This window comes from Dama dama, chromosome 24, assembly GCF_033118175.1.
Source record: "Dama dama isolate Ldn47 chromosome 24, ASM3311817v1, whole genome shotgun sequence".
Taxonomy (NCBI): domain Eukaryota; kingdom Metazoa; phylum Chordata; class Mammalia; order Artiodactyla; family Cervidae; genus Dama; species Dama dama.
The window spans coordinates 30,718,854-30,725,470 of record NC_083704.1 but is presented as its reverse complement, the minus strand read 5'-3'; positions in this window follow the sequence as shown (position 1 = coordinate 30,725,470).

Sequence of the window (6,617 nt, the reverse complement as noted above, 5' to 3'; positions counted from 1 at the left end):
CATCCAACCATCTCATCCTCTGTCGTCCCCTTCTCCTCCTGCCTTCAATCTTTTCCAGCATCTGGGTCTTTTCAAACGAGTCAGTTCTTCACATCAGGTAGCCTAAGTATTGGAGTTTCAGCTTCAACATCAGTCCTTCTAATGAATATTCAGGACTGATTTCCTTTAGGATGGACTGGTTGGATCTCCTTGCAGTCCAAGGGACTCTCAAGAGTCTTCTTCAACACCACAGTTCAAAAGCATCAATTCTACAGTGCTCAGCTTTCTGTATAGTCCAACTCTCACATCCATACAAGACTACTGGAAAAAACCATGGCCTTGACTAGATGGACCTTTGTTGGCAAAGTAATGTCTCTGCTTTTTAATATGCTGTCTAGATTGGTCATAGTTTTTCTTCCAAGGAGTAAGCGTCTTTTAATTTCATGACTGCAGTCACCATCTGCAGTGATTTTGAGGCCCAAGAAAATAAAGTCTGTCACTGTTTCTGCTGTTTCCCCATCTATTTGTCATGAAGTGATGGGACAGGATGCCATGATCTTAGTTTTTTGAATGTTGAGCTTTAAGCCAAATTTTTCACTCTCATCTTTCACTTTCCTCAAGAGGCTCTTTATTTCCTCTTGGCTTTCTGCCACAAAGGTGATGTCATCTGTATATTTGAGGTTATTGATATTTCTCCCAGCAATCTTGATTCCAACTTGTGCTTCATCCAACCTGGCATTTAGCATGATGTGCTCTGCATATAAGTTAAATAAGCAGGGTGACAATATACAACCTTTATGTACTCCTTTCCCAATTTGGAACCAGTCTGTTGTTCCATACTCAGTTCTAACTCTGGCTTCTTGACCTGCATACAGATTTCTCAGGAAGCAGGTCAAGTGGTCTGGTATTCCTATCTCCTTAAGAATTTTCCACAGTTTGTTGTGATCCATACAGTCAAATGCTTTGGCATAGTCAATAAAGCAGAAGTAGATGTTTTTCTGGAACTATTTTGTTTTTGTGATGATCCAAAGGATGTTGGCCATTTGATATCTGGTTCCTCTGCCTTTCCAAATCCAGCTTGAACATCTGGAAGTTCAGGGTAGTGTTGAAGCCTGACTTGGAGAATATTGAGCATTACTTTGCTAGCATGTTATCCTAGACAAAAACAAATGTTTGGTAACACAAACATCTGTACACAAATTTTCATGTTGACTTTTTAAAAAATATCCCCAAACTGGAAACAACTTAGATATCCTTCAGTTCGTGGATAAATACTTGGTTATACATCTGTGTCATGGAATAGTACTTAGCAATGAAAAGAGCAAACTACTGCTATAAACAACAATTTGTATGAATCACCAGAGAACTATGTTGAATGAAAAAAATGTTAATCCAAAAAGGCACATGCTTTAGAAATCTATTCAGGTTACATTTTGAAAAGACTAAATATTTGACTGGGGAACAGATTATGTTGCAGGGACTGGACAATTTTTACTCCATGATGGATCTGTTTCTTTGACTTTAACCTTTACTTTTCATTGCTTTTGTTTTTATAATCATACATAACAACCTGCCTCATGGAACCCTGCCCCTCTGCCTGAAGAGATTAACACATCCCTTCCCTGAGGCTGACCATTCCTTGAGTTATTTGCAAGATAATGGTCTTTGCTTCCTCAACTCCTCCCCTTCTCTGTTCTAGAAAAGAAGCTGGCATCCAGATGCTGACAAGATGATTATTTTGAGACGTTCCGTCATCTTCTTGGTCAACCAACTTTCCAAATAAAGTCATATTCCTTGCCTCAAACATCATCTCTTGGTTAATGCTGCCTGTCACGCAGCAAGCAAACCAGGCTCAGACTTGGTAACAAGTAAAGGCCGCCAGGTGTTATCAAAGGAGTTGTGCTGAATGGTGGAGGTATGAACGTGGTTGTATGAGGCAGCATGAGGGATCCCTGTGGTGATGGAATTGCTCTGTATCCTAACTGTGGTGATGGATACACAAACCTACATATGTGATGAACTTGTGTAAAACCAAGAACATACACAAACACACAAATACAAATAAGTACTAGCAGAACTTCGGAAATCTATGTAAGACTGGTGGATTGTGCTCATGTCAATATCCTAGCTCTGATATTGTACTGTGTAACAGGAGGCGAGCCTGGGGAGTGAGTATATGGAATTTCTCTGTAGTATTTCTTGCAATAGCACATAACTCAGTTACCTCAAAATAAAACTGCAAATTGAAATTAATCTGGCAATATAACGCAAGATCTTTTTTACCGTAAATGCAATTTGAATTTCTACTCTGGAAAACTGACTTTAAAAAGTTACTTTCTATTATTTAAGTCTAAGAATGTCTTACACACAAACACACAAAATGCTGATATAGATCAGTATCGATCAATATCAGGAAGTAACTTCAAAGTAAGCTAACTAATAAACACCAAGAATGAAAATATATGCCTAGGTAGATCACATTTGTATAAAATAAGTTGTGTAGGTGTGATCCGTGTCAGTGAGTTTTCAGCCAAGTGGAAAAATTCCAATTATCAGCGGTTAACTCTGGTGATTATAATGTGGGGTATTGTAAAGAAAGACGTAGTTTACTTTATATTCAAAGTAGTTCTCACTGAGAGTTTTTTAATGCTCATGACTAAATTTATAATTAAACTGTTTTCCTTAAGAAGAGTATGTGCTCATAAAGGATAACAAATGCTGTGTAATTAAATAAAGCAGAGTACATATTTGCTCATAAAGTATATTTTGTGCACTAGATATTAGATTTTTGGTATTTAGCCATACTTTTTATTAATTCTTAAACTTCTAGTTCCTAGAGTCTATTGCAGAAGAAGTTAATAAATACTAATAAATATAGGCTGTGTATAACATAACATATATGAAGGGAAGGAGATTGAAGGTGTTCAGTAGAATATAAGGAATGTACTGTTTTAATCATTTCTATATAGGCATATAGGTATACTGAAGTTGCTCAGTCATGTCCATCTCTTTGCGACCCTGTGGACTGTAGCCTATCAGGCTCCTCCATCCATGGATTTTCCAGGCAAGAGTACTGGAGTGGGTTGCCATTTCCTTCTCCAGGGGATCTTCCTGACCCAGGGATCGAATCCCGGTCTCCCGCATTGCAGGCAGACGCTTTACCATCTGGGCCACCAGGGAAGCCAATCATATCTATGAGTGATTTCAAATCCTAAAAGATGATGCTGTCAAAGTGCTGCACTCACTATGCCAGTAAATTTGGAAAACTCAGCAGTGGCCATGGGACTGGAAAAGGTCAGTTTTCATTCCAATCTCAAAGAAAGGTAATGCCAAAGAATGTTCAAACTATTGCACAATTGCACACATTTCACATGCTAGCAAACTACTGCTCAAAATTCTCCAAGCCAGGCTTCAACGGCCCATGAACTGAGAACTTCCAGATGTTCAACCTAGATTTAGAAAAGGTAGAGGAACCAGAGATCAAATTGCCAACATCCACTGAATCAGCGAAAAAGTAAGAGAGTTCCAGAAATACACCTATTTCTGCTTCATTGACTACACCAAAGCCTTTGACTGTGTGGATCACAACAAACTGTGGAAAATTCTTAAAGAGATGGGAATCCCAGACCACTTGACCTGCCTCCTGAGCAACCTATATGTAGGTCAAGGAGCAACAAATAGAACCAGACATGGAACAATGGACTGGTTACAAACTGGAAAAGGAGTACGTTAAGGCTGTATATTGCCACCCTGTTTATTTAACCTATATGTAGGATATGTCATGTGAAAATCCGGGCTGCATGAAGCACAAGCTGGAATCAAGATTCCTGGGAGAAATAACAATAACCTCCGATATGCAGACGACATCGCCCTTGTGGCACAAAGAGAAGAGGAAATAAAGAGCCTTTTGATGAAAGTGAAAGATGGGAGTGAAAAAGCTGGCTTAAAACTCAACATTCAAAAGACGAAGATCATGGCATCTGGTCCCATCACTTCATGGCAAATAGATGGGTAAACAATGGAAACAGTGACAGACTTTATTTTCTTGGGCTCCAAAATCACTGCAGATGGTGACTGCAGCCATGAAATTAAAAGACACTTGCTCCTTGGAAGAAAAGCTGTGACCAACCTAGACAGCATATTAAGAAACAGAGACATTACTTTGCCAACAAAGGTCCATCTAGTCAAAGCTATAGTTTTTCTAGTAGTCATGTATGGATGTGAGAGTTGGACCATAAAGAAGTCTGAGTGGCAAAGGATTGATGCTTTTGAACTGTGGTGTTGGAGAAGACTCTTGAGAGTCCTTGGGCTGCAAGGAGATCAAACCAGTTCATCATAAAGGAAATAAATCCTGAATTTTCATTGGAAGGACTAATGCTGAAGCTGAATCTCCAATACTTTGACCATATGATGCAAAGAGCTGACTCCCTGGCAAAGACCCCAGTGCTCGGAAAGATAGAAGACAGCAGGAGAAGGAGATGATGGAGGATGAGAGGGTTGGATGGCATCACCAACTTGAAGGACATGAATTTTGAGCAAGCTCCCGGAGATGGTGAAGGACAGGCATGCCTCGCATGGTGCAGTCCACGGGTCTCAAAGAATCGGACATGGCTGAGCAACTGAACAACAATGAATGATTTCATTGTTTTTCAAATTTTGGCTGTTCAAGGTTTCAAAACTCATGTGATTAAAAAAAAAAAAAAAGTAGCCCTCAAACTGGCTTGTAGTGATCTGATTACTGAAGTGAGAAATACAATTCAGTCACTTTGTCATTAACTTTATTTAAAATAAATAGTCTTGCATATTCTCATGTTATATATGACTTCAAACAGTAAGGATTATTATGTTCAAAGGAAATATTTGCAATCTCTTGCTACTTTTGAACTTGGCCTTGCCTGGTCTGGAGTATAGATTGAGCAGCAGATTAAAACCTACATGTTCAGTCACATCTCTAAATGATGTTTCAGTTGTTCAACATGTCATGGCATTCCTCTTTAACAATCTTTCAGTTAACTTGCTTCTTCAACATACATGCTTATCTTAATCATTCACTCATCCTTGAAGGAGCCAAATTTAAATGTGGTGTGTTTTTATTTGCAGAGCATGGAATCAATCTCATTATCCTCCTTGAATGCACAGCTTTTACTAGCATATCTTCCTTCTTAGCCTAAAAATCAATTTATGTTTAACTCGAGGGATTATATCTTTTTCTGTGTGTTGGCAAAGTGGGAAAGAGAGGGAGAGAGGGAACAAGTTAGTTTATCATACGTTAAAATGTCACTCAGTGGCTATCTCCCATGGGCAAAGTGGATCTTGGCAGCTAATTTACCTTGTCAAATCATGTTATTCTCACTTTTAAAACCATTGTTCTTTCTGGATAATGTAACTGAAGTAGATGTTCTGCAAGGAAACATACATGATCACATTAAATGTATTGATATGTTAATCTATTACAAAATAGTATGATCTAGCAGTAGTCCAGTGTTCACTAGGACACTCAGGAGTGACTTTGTCTTAAATATCAGAAAGAGCCACCTTGTACTAACACAGAAGATAGAGATTCTACAAGATCAAGAGATTAGTGTGGTGGGAAAGAAAATCCAGAGCTTACATTCACACTTCATGGTGAGTTTATATTCAGTTTGCTTTTCTCAGTTGTTAGTATACAGAGATTCAGAAAAGAATTCCCTCTGAGATGCCTCTCGAATAATTTGCATTGTAGATCAGTGAGCACTCAAGAAATCTGGGGCGGGGGTGGGGTGGGGGTGGGGTTCACATAATGATTTAAGATGGAAACACGTTAATACCTATCTTTACAGTTTGACAAAATACTTTTATATATATAGCTTTAGTTGATGCTAGTATTAAAGCCGTTTGACACTAGTAATAAAAGCCTTATTAGTATGTAGATCAGTTACTAACTCCATAAAAGTTAAAGAACCTGATTAAGATCACACGTTTGGAGAAAGACAGCATTGAGATGATAATTCTGCCTACTGATGAAATGCATGGATACATAAGTAAGTGATTGGTGGAACTAGTAGTAAACAATCTGCCTGCCAATGCAGGAGATGCAAGAGACGTGGGTTCAATCCCTGGATGGGAAAATTCCCTGGAGTAGGAAATGGCAACTCACTCCAGTATTCTTTCCTGGAAAATTCCATGGACAGGAGAGCTTGGCTGGCTTTAGTCCCTGGGGCTGCAAAGAGTTGGACACCATGTACACATACACATAAATAAATGAATGAATGACAAAATATCCAACTCTAGGCCTTCTTACAAATAGTACAGCATTACCGCCACCAGCTCATATGGTATACACTGTTTAACACTGTGTACTTCTCACCTTGGAAGAAAAGTTGTGACCAACCTAGACAGCATATTAAAAAGCAGAGATATTACTTTGCAAACAAAGATCTGTCTAGTCAAAGCTATGGTTTTTCCAGTAGTCATGTATGGATGTGAGAATTGGACTATAGAGAAAGCTGAGTGCCAAAGAATTGATGCTTTTGAACTGTGGTGTTGGAGAAGACTCTTGAGAGTCCTTGGACAGCAAGGAGATCCAACCAGTCCATCCTAAAGGCAATCAGTCCTGAATAGTCATTGGAAGGACTGATGCTGAAGCTGAAACTCCAGTA